This window comes from Prionailurus viverrinus, chromosome B2 (genome assembly GCF_022837055.1).
Source record: "Prionailurus viverrinus isolate Anna chromosome B2, UM_Priviv_1.0, whole genome shotgun sequence".
NCBI classification, from domain to species: domain Eukaryota; kingdom Metazoa; phylum Chordata; class Mammalia; order Carnivora; family Felidae; genus Prionailurus; species Prionailurus viverrinus.
In genome coordinates, this window is record NC_062565.1 from 52087532 (window position 1) to 52101527 (window position 13996).

Here is a 13996-nt window from a genome sequence, read left to right on the forward strand (position 1 = left end):
ATATAATTCAGTGAGTTCTGGCAGTTGTCTACACCCATGTAACCAACACTCAGTCAAGATACAGAACAATTTGGGGGCACCTGGGTGGCTCAGAGAAGTGTCTGACTCTTGGTTTTGGCTCAGGTCATGATCTTACAGTTTATGGGTTCAAGCCCCACGTCAGGCTCTGTGTTAATGGTGAAAGCCTTCTTGGGATTCTCTCTCTCTGTCTGTGCCTCTTCCCTGTTTCTTTCTCTCTCTCTCTCTCTCAAAATAAATAAATAAACAAACAAACAAACAAACAAACTTAAAAAAAAAGATGCAGAACAATTTCATCACCAGGCAAGTTCCTTCCTATCACTTGCTAGCCAGTCATCACTATCCATAGACAGTAACCACTGCTCTGATTTCTATAGCCATAGATGAATTCTGCCTGCTTTTGAGTGTCATCTAAATGGAGTTATTGGTATTTTTTGGCTCTTTTCACTCCTAGGCTTTTGAGATATATCCATGTTATTGCTTTTATTAGTTCCTTATATTTTACTGCTGAGTAAATTTTTTTCTTATTTTTTTTAACGTTTATTTATTTTTGAGACAGAGAGAGACAGAGCATGAACAGGGGAGGGATAGAGAGAGGGAGACACAGACTCTGAAACAGGCTCCAGGCTCTGAGCAGTCAGCACAGAGCCCGACGCGGGGCTCGAACTCAGGACCACGAGATCATGACCTGAGCCAAAGTTGGCCGCTTAACCGATGGAGCCACCCAGGCGCCCCTACTGCTGAGTAAGATTTTATGAGTATACCACAATCTGTCTTTTCATTCCTTGTTGATGGTTATCATCTCAGCAGTTTCTTCCCAATTTTGGATTATTTTAAATAAAGCTGCTACAAATATTCTTGTATTTCGTGTGTGTGAACACATACTTTCACTTCCCCTTGGTAGATACCTATGATTGGAATTATGAGGTGGTAGGGTACTTTTATGCTTAACTGTATAAGAAACTTCCAAAGAGTCTTCCAAAGAGGTGGTACCATTTTACATTCCCACTAGAAGTGCAAGAGAGTTCCAGATTTTCCATATCCTTGCTAACTTTTTTTTTTTAATTTTGGCCATTCTAGAGGTTATGAAAGTGAATAATAATTTCATTGTGGTATTATTTCTCAAGCCCATGATGACAAAGATATTGAGCACCTTTTCATGCACTTAGTGGCCATTTCAGAAACATTGTTAAGTGTTTTTCTACATCCTCTTCTTTTTAATTAGGTTTTTTTGTCTTCTGTTACTGAGTTGTGAAACTTCTTTATATATTCAGGAAACCAGTTTTTTCTTGTCAAATACATGTATTTACATTATATATATATATATATATATATATATATATATATACACACACATATATATATACATATATATATATATACACACACACATATATAAATGCTTTGCTTTTTTGTTAATGATAATTTTTAATGAGCATAGGTTTTTATATTTGATAAAGTCTAATTAAACATTATTTTTCACCCATTATAGGGTTTTTTGGTATTCTCTCTAAAAATAGCATAAAGATATTCTATGCTTTCTTTTAGAAGAATTAAAACTTGTACTTTTATCTTTGGGTCTACACTTTATACTGAATTAATTTTGGGAATGGTGTAAGTTAAGGAAATCTACTTGGTCCAGTATCATTTGTTGAATTCATTTCTCCTCTGAATTTGTCTCAGTGCTTTTGTTGAAAATCAACTAATGATGATCGTTTTTCTCTTCCGTGAATCTTTATATCCATTATATATTATTTTGCCAATACTACAATGTCTTGATTATTGTAGATGTATAGTAAGCCTAGAAATCAGGAAATGTGATTCTCCTGACTCTGATCCTTTTATTAAAATTGTTTTAGTTATTTTTTCATAGATTTCTTTTCTCTGCTGATTATTCATACCTTCACTTATTAGGGTCATCTTTTTAAGTCCTGAAAAATATTTATAATAGCTTTTTGAAAATACCTATCTGATACTTCTAACATCTAAGTAATCTCAGTCTCTTTTCACTCACACCTATTTCCTGTAATTATGGTTCACCATTTCCTGTTTCTTTGTCTAGTAATTTTTATTGTAGACTCATTGCAGCCAGTTCATCAAAGAGAGTCAGCATTATGTTGTCTTTAAAGTTTGTTCTTACAGGAAGTGAAAAATGCTTTTGATTCTCTCAGTTTTGATTTTACGTTGTTAGGGTAAGTCTGTTTCAATTTTTTGTAGCCCTTCTTCAGGGTATGATTCCTTAAGTCATGTGTTTTGTTTTGTTTTGTTTGTTTTGTTTTGTTTTGTTTTTTCAGGGTTTTCAGCTGAATGCCCACATTAACCAGTGAGGTCTCTCAACTGTAGCTGGGTTCAAATTCTGATGTCTCTTAGTCCTATAAATCTTCTGGTATACAGGTCAGTTCTCCAATGAACTGCAATCACCCTATTTTAGGCATTGTAGAGTCTTGTCCTGAATACGTACAACCAGCTCTCAGAACTCATGGGGGATTCACTAGGCTTCCGGGAGCATCCATTATAAGCACATTTGTAATGCAGTCTTATTCATTCTAGCCATAGTTCTCTGGCATATACTGTTTATTACTTTTGTTGTTTTTTTTTTCCCTTCTCTACAGGTCAAAGGCTTGCTTTTTATCTCTTTGTTTCATACATGTGTTGTTGCAAAGTTGGACTATTTGCAAAGCCATAAAATACATTTACTTTGCTTTTTTATAGCCTGCCAAATTTCTCGAGCACCTTCTGTGAGGACTGCTCATGTTTGGTTTATATTCCACATAGTCTAGCCACTTCTCCAGGCCTGAACTCCTATCGGTGATTCCTTCTCTGAATGAAGGCCTCTGCTCACTGCTTGAGATTGCTTCCCTTTGTGCAGTTTGGGAGATTGCTCCCAGGTAGAAAGCTTGGGTGAATGTGGGGTTGATTTCTTTTATTTCCATTCTCTTAGGAACTAAACTGCCCATATTCAATGTCTGAAAACTAGTGCCTCATATACTTCATCCAGTTTTTTGCTTTTTAACACTGTAAGAATAAGTCCTTCACCAATTACTTCATTCTGGTGAGAGACGATAATAAACATGTTGCTCATTTTAAGTGAATCAGTGCTCTAATTGCAAATGAAGACTCCAGAGGAAAGTAACTAGGCTTCCAGGAGCATCCATTATAAGCACATTTATAAAGCAGCTGAGTGTCCACTGAACTTGTGTTGCTCATTCTAGCCATAGTTCTATGGCATATACTGTTTATTATTTTCATTTTCCCCCTTTCCTACAAGTCAAAGGACTGCTTTTTATCTCTTTGTTTCATACATGGGTTGTTGCAAAATTCAACTATTTGCAAAGCCATAAAATACATTTACTTTGTTTTTTATAGCCTGAACTTATCTATCAAGAGGGGTCACCACGTGGAATATTTGTCAAAAGTGTAGTTGTAACTTTTCTTCATTCCTGTGACCATTGCAATAATTTTGGATGCTTCATTTGGCTGGAAGCAAGTGAAAGTAATTCCCTTTTTTTAACGAGTGCTGATAATTAGAAAATTCACAAGTGCTTATCTCTAGATTGCACCTTTCTCTAGAGCTGCAGATGGAGATTTCTAAATATGCTGGATGTTCTATTGGCACTTTTAACTCAAAAGTCCCAAACCAAAATTTTCTCTGTCTTTCCTCTTGCGATTTCTATTACCTCTCCTTCACAACTCAAATTAGAAATCACAGAATCTTTTTTTTAATTTCCTCTCCTCTTGCAGTATGATTTATTCATTGTATTTTGGCATCATTTTTTTCATCCATTCTCCTTCCATTCCTACAGACATAATCATATTTGAAGCCTTATCACTACTCCCAGCAGGATCATAGCAATAATTTCCTAAATAAATTTGTACCTCCATCTTCCACATGCTGCCAGAGTTATGCTTCTAAAATAGATTTATAATATCTATTCACACAAAAACCATTATTATCTCCGTGTCACTTATGGAAAACATGGCCAAGTTTCAGAACATGTGTAGTATGTCACATATCCCCCATTTTCAGGCTCATCCACCCGGACAACCCTGTGTTCTCCCTGTTTGTGATGGTACATTCTTGTTGTGCCTGTCTTCAGTTTAATGTTCTCTCCCCAGAGCAGGTATTAAGCATCACAGCACACTTTTTCTACATTCTGGGAATTCACTATCGGTATGTTGATTTGTCACTATTCATTTCATCACAAACTACCACCCAGGCACTTCTACCCATCTCCTGTACTCTGGTTAAACTGATCAACTTGATGACACAGATGTTCTGGAATTTTGGGCATTACACTTCTCCTTGTGCTGTCATCTTATACCAAAAATGTTGTTTCCTGGTGCACTTGGGTGGCTCAGTAAGTTAAGCATCCGACTTCGGTTCAGGTCATGATCTCATGGTTCATGAGTTTGAGCTGTGCATCAGGCTCTGTCCTGACAGCTCGGAGTCTAGAGCCTGCTTTGGATTCTGTGTCGCCCTCTCTCTCTCTGCCTCTCCCTTGCTTGCATTCTGTCTCTCTCTCTTAAAAATAAGTAAATATTTTAAAAAATGTTTTTTAGTTTTGTTTCTTCCATATATTCCTGCTCTAAAAACCTCCATAGTAGTTTTAAATGTTTATGGCTTATTTATGACTTTCACTATTTTTTTAAAACAGGAATCACTACATTTATTGAGCTTCATGTGTGGGGGTAATATACAAAAAGCTTCACATACTTTTATTAAGTCATTAAATTCTCAGAAACATACAAGTTACTCTCAATGTTTTCCACATCATATTTGAGTTTATTTTTTTTTTAATTTTTTTTTCAACGTTTATTTATTTTTGGGACAGAGAGAGACAGAGCATGAACGGGGGAGGGGCAGAGAGAGAGGGAGACACAGAATCGGAAACAGGCTCCAGGCTCTGAGCCATCAGCCCAGAGCCCGACGCGGGGCTCGAACTCACGGACCGCGAGATCGTGACCTGGCTGAAGTCGGACGCTTAACCGACTGCGCCACCCAGGCGCCCCCATATTTGAGTTTATTAAGTAAATCTCTTTAATTATAGATTCCTCAAAAGCAGGATGCAGGTCAAGTTCATTTTTTTTTTCCTCCTCATCATTGTACCTTGCAACATCCTGAACTGAATTTAACTTTTATCTTTTTCTTTGCTTTTTTTGGCTTTCTCTCTCTCCCTGTATAATTTGTTCTTCTGTCCCTGCCACAGTTACCATTTGTTGGCTTTGTCCATTTTAATCAAAGCTTCTGTAGTTTCACAGGATGCAACCAGCAGATGCAACCTGAGAATTTTTTTTTCAGTTTTACTGAGAAATAATTGACATGCATCACTGTATAAGTTAAAGGCCAAGAGCATTATGGTCTGATTTACATATATTGGAAATGATTACCATAATAGGTTCAGCTAACATCCATCTTCTCATATAGACTGAATAAAAAGAGGGAAGCAAAAAAAAAAAGGAAAACAAATTCTCCTTGTGATAAGAACTCTTAGAATATACTCTCTGAACAACTTTCCTGTATATCATGCAGCAATGTTAGCCCTGGTCATCACATTGTACATTATTTCCCTGGATCATGTTTATTTTGTAACTGAAAAGTTTGTAACTTTTAATCACCTTCCTTCAATTCCCCCCTCCATTAACCCTCTATCTTTGGTAACCACAAGTCTGGGTGATTTTTTTGATGAGGTTTTGTTTTTGTTTCTATGTTTAACTTTCCACAAATAAGTGAGAGCATACAATATTTGTCTTTCTCTAACTTATTTTCCTTAACATAATTCCCTCAGTGTCCACCCATGTTGTTGCAAATAGGATTTCCTTTTTTTTTTGTGGCTGAATAGTATTTTGTGTAAATATACACAAATTCATTGTCCATTCATCCATCAGTGTCCACTTAGTTTGTTTCCTTGACTTGGCTGTTATAAATAATGCCATTATGAAGATAAGTACAGATATCTTTTCAAATTACTGTACTTGTTTCATTTGGATATAGTTCCAGAAGCTGAATTGCTGGATTATATGGCAGTTCTATTTTTAATTTTTTGAGGACCCTCCATACTGTTTTCTATAGTGGCTTTACCAATTTTTATTCCTACCAATAGTGCCCCAGTGTTTACTTTCTTTACATCTTCCCCAGAATTCATTATCTCTTGTCTTTTTAATGATGGCCATTCTAATGAGTGTGAGCTGATAACTCATTGTGATTTTAATTTGCATTTCTCTAGAAATTCATGATTTTAAACATCTTTTCTTGCACCTGTTGGCCTTTTCTGTATCTTCTTTGGAGAAATGTCTATTGTGGTCCTTTGTCCATTTTTAAATTTGGTTATTTGTATTTTTGCTAGTGAGTGGTATGAATTCATTATATTTTGGATTTTAACTCCTTATCATATATCTGGTTTGCAAAGATATTCCCCATTCCATACAACTTGAGAAACTTTAAGTTGATAAATCATTTTCACTGGCTCTATCACTGTCTGATTGAAATCACTAATTTCTAGGAGCACCAGACAAGACTCATGAGTTTTTTTAATAGTCCTCTCCCGCTGTCCTCTATTATTCTCTGTGAAGCTTTTTAGGGACACCTTCTTCTACAGATGCTTTCAGAACGCTTCAGTTCCTGACTCTACTCAAGCCACAGATCTTTGTTTTGCCAACATAAAATTGCGTTTCTCAATCCCTCAATGTGGTGAAGGTAAATGAAATTCTGGGAAGATGAGTGGAGAACATGCTCTGTTCTTCCTTCTGGGACCCACCCTGTCACTTGACAGCAGAGTAGCTCTGCTTTTGTTTCTAAAAAAGTACCCTATCTTTCTCTGTATGACTTATTTCATTTAGCATAACACTCTACAGTTCCATCCACGTTGCTACAAAAGGCCATATTTCATTCTTTCTCATTGCCACGTAGTATTCCATTGTGTATATAAACCACAATTTCTTTATCCATTCATAAGTTGATGGACATTTAGGCTCTTTCGATAATTTGGCTATTGTTGAAAGTGCTGCTATAAACATACCGTATGTTTCCACTCTTATGTGGATCCTGAGAAACTGAACAGAAGACCATGGGGGAGGGGAAGGAAAAAAAAAAGGCTAGACAGGGAGGGAACCAAAACATAAGTGACTCTTAAAAACTGAGAATAAACTGAGGGTTGATGAGGGGTGGGAGGGAGGGGAAACTGGGTGATGGTCATTGAGGAGGGCACCTGTTGGGATGAGCACTGAGTATTGTATGGAAACCAATTTGACAATAAATTTCATATAAATAAATAAATAAATAAATAAATAAATACCCTATTAGAGCAACCTCTTTACCTTCTGCCTCTTCTTCTCCAGAAGGTATTATTCATAGACATTTATTATTAGTTTCCCTAGTCTCCATTCCACCAAATTCTGGCTGCAACCCCAGGTTTTAGGGTGAAGATCCATGCCTTAAAAACCTTTCAGTGTTATATGAGTGGAGCTTTGTACCTCGGCTCCACAGTTGAACACCTGACTTAAGCCTATGTCACCTTAAACCACTATGTTATCTTGGCCCTACTATTTATCTCATATGTTGAAAAGTGACTTAAGTCAATCTAATCAACATAAACATTTACATGGGGACTACCAGAAAAGAGAAGCTCACAATGTCCAGTATCAACTAAAAAGATGGAGCTCATGAAGTCATTTTGGCACTAGGATGGAAGTTTCTATTTAAGGTAAAGGAAGTTACCCCCCTCCTCTGCAAAAAAAAAAAAAAAAAAAAAAAAAGAGTGAAGCAAAGAAGTGGGGAGAGAGAAAATGAGACTGGATGACAACATGTTAAATGCTACAGGTGAGCCTAAAGCCTGGCAGTTGTTGGATTTCTCAGGTCAGGTAATCAATACTTTTTTTTTTTTTTTGGCCTGAGTCCATTTGGGTTTGGAATTCTCTCACTTAGACCCAACGGAGCTAACCAAAATGGGTTTAGGCACAAATGAGTACGTGGGACCATTTCTAATACTGAAGCCATTGTGACCAAGAAGTACAAATTAAAAATGCCATATTCTTTTTTTTTTTAACCACACATAGATTTTTTTTACTTATGATGAGAACTTCTTCAATTTACTCTCCTGGCAATTTTAGAATATATAATACAGTATTGTTAACTATAGTCACCATGCAATACATTACATCCCCAGGACTTATTTATCTTATATTTGGACGTTTGAACTTTTTGACGCTGTTAGCCCATTTTGTCCACCCATATCCCCCACTTCTATTTTTGTATCTATGAGCTTGTTTGTTTTTTTTTTAATTACATATATAAGTAAGACCATAAGATATTTGTCTTTCTCTATCTGACTTATTGTGTTTATCATGATCCCCTCAAGGTCCATCCATATTATTGCAAAAGGCAGGATTTCCTTTTTTAAGGGCTGAATAATGATTAATAATCCGTTATATTTTTTCTTCATTCATTCATCCTTGGACACTTAGGTTGTTTCCATGTCTTGGCTATTGTAAATAATGCTGCAACAAACAGGTGTACATGTATCTTTTCAACTTAGTGTTTTCATTTTCTTTGGTTAAATACCCCACAGTGGAGTTGCTGGATCATATGATAATTCAATTTGTAATTTTTTGAGAAAACTCCATACTGTTTTTATAGTGACTGTACCAATTTACATTCCCACCAACTGTGCACAAGGATTCCACTTTCTCCACATCCTCACTAACACTTAATTATTATCTTTTTGATAACAGTCATTCTAAAAAGATTCTAAAGGTGTAAAATGATAGCTCATTATGGTTTTGATTTGCATTTCCCTGATACTTATTAATGCTGAGCACCTTTTCATGTCCCTGTTGCCTATCTGTATGTCTTCTTTGGAAAAATACCTATTCAAGTCTTTTTGCTTTTTTTTTTTTTTTTTTTGCTATTGAGTTCTATGAGTTCTTTATATATTTTTTATATTAACCCCTTCTCAGATGTATGATTTGCATATCCCTTCTTCCATCCCATAGGTTGTCTTTTCATTTGGTTGATGGTTTCCTTTGCTGGCAGAGGCTTCGGTTTAATGTAGCCCTACTAGTGTATTTTGCCTCTTTTGCCTTTGCTTTTGGTATCAAATCCAAATAAATCATCGCCAAGATTTATGTCCACCTATTTTTACCACCTATTTTTTTCTAGGAGTTTAAGGTCTTTACATTCAGGTCTTTAATCTGTTTTGTGTTGATTTTTGTGTATGGTGAAAATTGTGGCCTAATTTCATTCTTTTACATGTGGCTGTCCAGCTTTCCCAGCATAATTTATTGAAGAGATTGTCTTTTCCATATTGTTGTTTTGGCTTCTTTGTTGTAATTAAATGACCATATATGGGTGGGTTTGTTTCTGGTTCTCTATTTTGTTTCATTGATATGTGTGTTTGTGTTTATGCTAGCACCATACTCTTTTGTTTACTATAGCTTTGTCATATAGGTTGAAATCAGGAAGCACGATATTCCCACTTTCGTTCTTTCTTAAGATTACTTTGGTTCTTTGGTTCTTTGTGGTTCCAAAAAATTTTGGGGTTATTTAGTCTATTTCTGTGAAAAACACATTGAAATGTTGATAGGAATTGCACAAATGCATTCTTCTTGTAAATACCTTACCCTGATATCCACCTCTTGTCTGTGGTTTTAGACCTTGACTTAAAATCAAGCAATGATAAACCCTTTCGAGAATTTTGAATTAGGGACCAAACAAAGATGATGAAACAATAGCATCCCTTGTGACAATGTTTTCAGTCATGGCACAAGCCAATCTAATTGAATTAGACCTAGAAGGCCACAAGAAACAGCTCTAGAAGCATGTTTCAATGAATTGAATAAAAGCAAACTTTTCAATAAATTTCTCCTCTTTTCTTAATCAGCTTGAGTACAGACAGATTAAGATAAATAAGGAAGTGATGAACACAAAACTTAAATCCAGGTCTGTTGGACTCCAGAGCCTAATCATACCCCCACTGTTAAGTATTATAATACTTATGTTCCCTTAGTGCCTAATACTGTGCCTCGCACTGTGAATACACTTGTTGGTTAGACTCATGATAAAAATCCATGTTTGATAAATACTTTTCAAAGAGATTTATTTAAAAATGAAGATGAACCCCTTGAGCCAAAGCCACTTTATTTGTTGTTTCCTATGACCCACTTCATTTGAGAATCTGCTTGGCCATAAAGATACTCTTTGTATCTGGGCTATGCTGGGAATGCTCTGTTTGGCCCTTCGGCTTCCCCTGCACTGTAAGCTGAGATCCCCCTCTCAGGTAAAACTTCATCTATGGAATAGTACCAAGTACATCTATATTGAGATGCAAATGCATGGTAATGAGAAAAAAAGATCTAGAAGGAGAGTTCTTTATGTCCTTTGCTGAACGATCATAACTGTTAATAAAGCACTCTTTCTTCACAAATATTTTTTCTCCTCTAGAAGTAATTTTAAAGTTTAATTATTTAAGTAATCTCTATACCCAGTGCAGGGCTCAAACCCAGCCCCGAGATCAAGAGTCATATACTTTTCCACCTGAGTTGTCCAGGCGCCCCCTCCTCTGTAAGTAGTTTTAAAAGGTACCTTCAGTTTGAACTTCTAGCAGTGGTAGATTCTGCATAGATGTGTATCATTTTTACACCCAAGTTTCTAAATCCAGTAATAAGGTACAATGTAATTTCTGAAGATCATTTCCTTTGCCATTTCAGTTCCTGATGATTTGGTGAAGAGAGTTAAAAAATCCATTTACTTGAAACTTCTAACCTACATACCCTATTTATGTTCCTGGAGAAAGAATAAAAATCCCTGAAAATGACAGTGACTAATGCTTCCAAGAAAGATACATTGAGGGGTCAGTTCACCAAAAGGCATTTTTATAGGGAAGGTCTGCAATATGTTTTCAGAACCTCCTTCTGTCTCAATTTTAACAGTAACAAAGTGGGTTAAGTAATATAGTTAATCCAAGAGGTATAGACCCAGTGTGTCTTCATTTGCTGTAGTAACTTGTACAGGACTTTGAAGATGAACAGAAGTAAATACAAGTGCTATATTCTCTGCCCTTTGGGTCAGTAATCCTCACCCATTCCTACTTAAGAGGGAGGTTGTCAATAAGGAAACCCATTTCCTCTCTAAGAAGATTAATAATAGGAGCATAGAGTCTGGGTCTGGTAGGTTCAAGTGCAAAAGCTGATGGGGATCCTCAGGATGGGATCTCCCACTTGGTGAGCTTATCAACAATCCATGTGTTGGGTTGATACTTTGGATATAGTGTTTGATGGAGGGAAATTTTTCAGAAAGGAATATTATGTAATGAATTTCATGAGATTCCTATTCTATCATATTTTTTCCTTCCAAATTAACTTTGAGCAGGCATGATGCAGGAGATAACATGAATAAAAAGAACTGCTGACTTTATTTAACAGAAACCAAGATATGTAGTTTATAGGGGAATGATTCCATTTCTTATTTCTGACTAATCTACATTAGCTACTTATTTAATATCCTCTTTCATTAAGTCTTGAAATATCTCTATTAGTATAACTGAAATGAAATTATACAGAAGGAAATAGAAGAGGCTTTGAATGTGCTGCAGAAGCTATTTTCATTGTTGTCTGGTTTTCCAAAGGGAGCTAAAAAATAAAGATGAGAAGAGCATCTTTTCCTTTGTGAATTCTTAACATCTGCATCATAAAGCAATTGATTTTCACCTAATGGCAGTTAATTCTGGTCTAATAAAGATCATAAAAATAATTACTGTTAACCTTTAAGTTTTGATAGGACTCCCTTAAAAAAAGTCTATGTTCCAGTATACTGTCTCAGTCCTAATTTCTGCTATTATAATTTGAAATAAAAAAAAAAAATACAGCATTGGCAAGAAAGTTAACACGACATCCTGAAATAGGCATTGGACTTCTCTTTTACAACTCCCACCTCCAGCAGCCCCAGGTCACTGGCAGGATTAAAGCTATCTCCCTGGAGATAGAAAGTTAATCAGAAAAGCTGAAGTCACATATTCAATTCCTTCTGTGTCACAGCCCTCCCTAAGGACATTGAGCTGTACTTTTTCTCAACATTGCAATACACAAAGGAACCAAGGGCTTCCCTGGGGCTCCCCTTGTCTGGGGGTTCATCTTGAAGCTCCCCTGCCACTAGAAAGTGGGGATGTATAGATTTCACCTGCCTACTTGCTGACAATCTCTTCCAGAACCCTAGGTCTCTTACAGACCTCTCCGGGATTCATGCAGACTTAAAGATGTGCTAAAGGAACTCATATGTGATAATGATAATAATTCATATATATTTTAGTCTAGAAAGAGATATTATATATAATAATAATAGCTAACACTTTTATAGCTATTACTATGGGTCAGACAATGTTCTAGCACACACAAAAAAATAAGAGATTTAAAAAAAATATTTGGACTATAAGTATTCATATAACATGACTAAGATTGATAGGATCAGTGTTTATCCCCCTCCCTTTTAGTGCTTTTCTGTACTTCAGAGTACAGAAAGCTAAGAACTACATTTCCCAGACACCTATAGCCAAAGTTTTGGTTGAGAACTAACTTCTACATTTATATGATGAGACTTGGAAGACATAAATGAGGCTTAAGCCCTGTTTCTGCTACAGCTTCTACAAGCAAACCCAGTTGTGGAGTTATGAATATTGATGACAGTTATTCCTTTGATACCAGACTTATTGTTAAATGGTACACCCTTGAATTCAGCAATTCCACTGGTATGCTCCTAATCCCTACTCTTTCAGTCTTGCAACTTCTTCTGTGAAGTACATTCCTTTCTTCTTAAAAATTTCAAGTGGCTTCTGTTTCTTGAACTGGAACTTGACTGATACCATATTTGAAACCATAAATACCAGCATACCATAGACCTGCAGAGAGGGAAATCTGTAATTATTATCTTACCTGGTAGGGTCTGAAGGCTACGATGATCTGCTTAAGATTGGAAAATGAAATACAAGCACAACCTCAGAGATATTGCAGGTTCAGTTCCAGACCACCACAGTAAAGCAAATATTGCAATAAAGTGAGATAAATGAATTTTTCAGTTTCCCAGTGTATATAAAAGCTATGTTTATACTATAGTCTATTGAGCATGATGTAGCATAGTAGACATTTTTTATGTCTAAAAAACAAAATACAGTACTGGCAGTCCATTGATGGCAAAGGCAACATGATTTACTTAAGTTATTATTACATAATGATTGTTTCCAACATGTACACGGAAGGCAGGACTTGGTGAACCAAGTGGTGCCAAAAATAGGAATCAGTGTGAGTGCGAATCACAGGCACTATGGAGTGGGCAGACTAATTCTGACAGCCCTGGGGACATTATCAATGACTTAAAGATAAACTCCTTCAAGAGAATGAGAAAACAAGCCACAAATTGTAAGACAATATTTCCAAAAGATCTATCTGAATAAAGGAGTATTATCTAAAATATCTAATAAATTTTTATAATAAGAAAATTAACAACCCCATTAAAAAATTATCAAAGTTTTGAATAGACATCTCACCAGAGAAGATATACGGATGGCAAATTGGCATATGAAAAGAAGCTCAACGTTATATATCATTAGGGAATGGCAAATTAAAACAGCAATGAGATACCGCTTCATACCTATTAAAATGGCCAAAATTCAAAACACTGACAATACTAAATGCTGGTGAATATTCTTGTTCATTGCTGATGGAAATGCAAAATGGTACAACCACCTTGAAAGATGTGCAGAAATTAAAAGATTAGTAGAAGGGAGGAAGGTATGAATAGGTGAAGTTTTATTTATTTATGGAAAGGATCTAGTCTTTTTTTTTTAAAGAAGTTATTTGTTGCCTTGGGCATTTTAGGTATTAAAAATAGAAAAACAACTGGCATGCATTTGATTTTTCTCCTTAAAAATGGAATACAAGAGTGCCTATGTGGGTAACGTGGTTGAGTGTCTAAGTCTTGATTTCTACTCAGTTC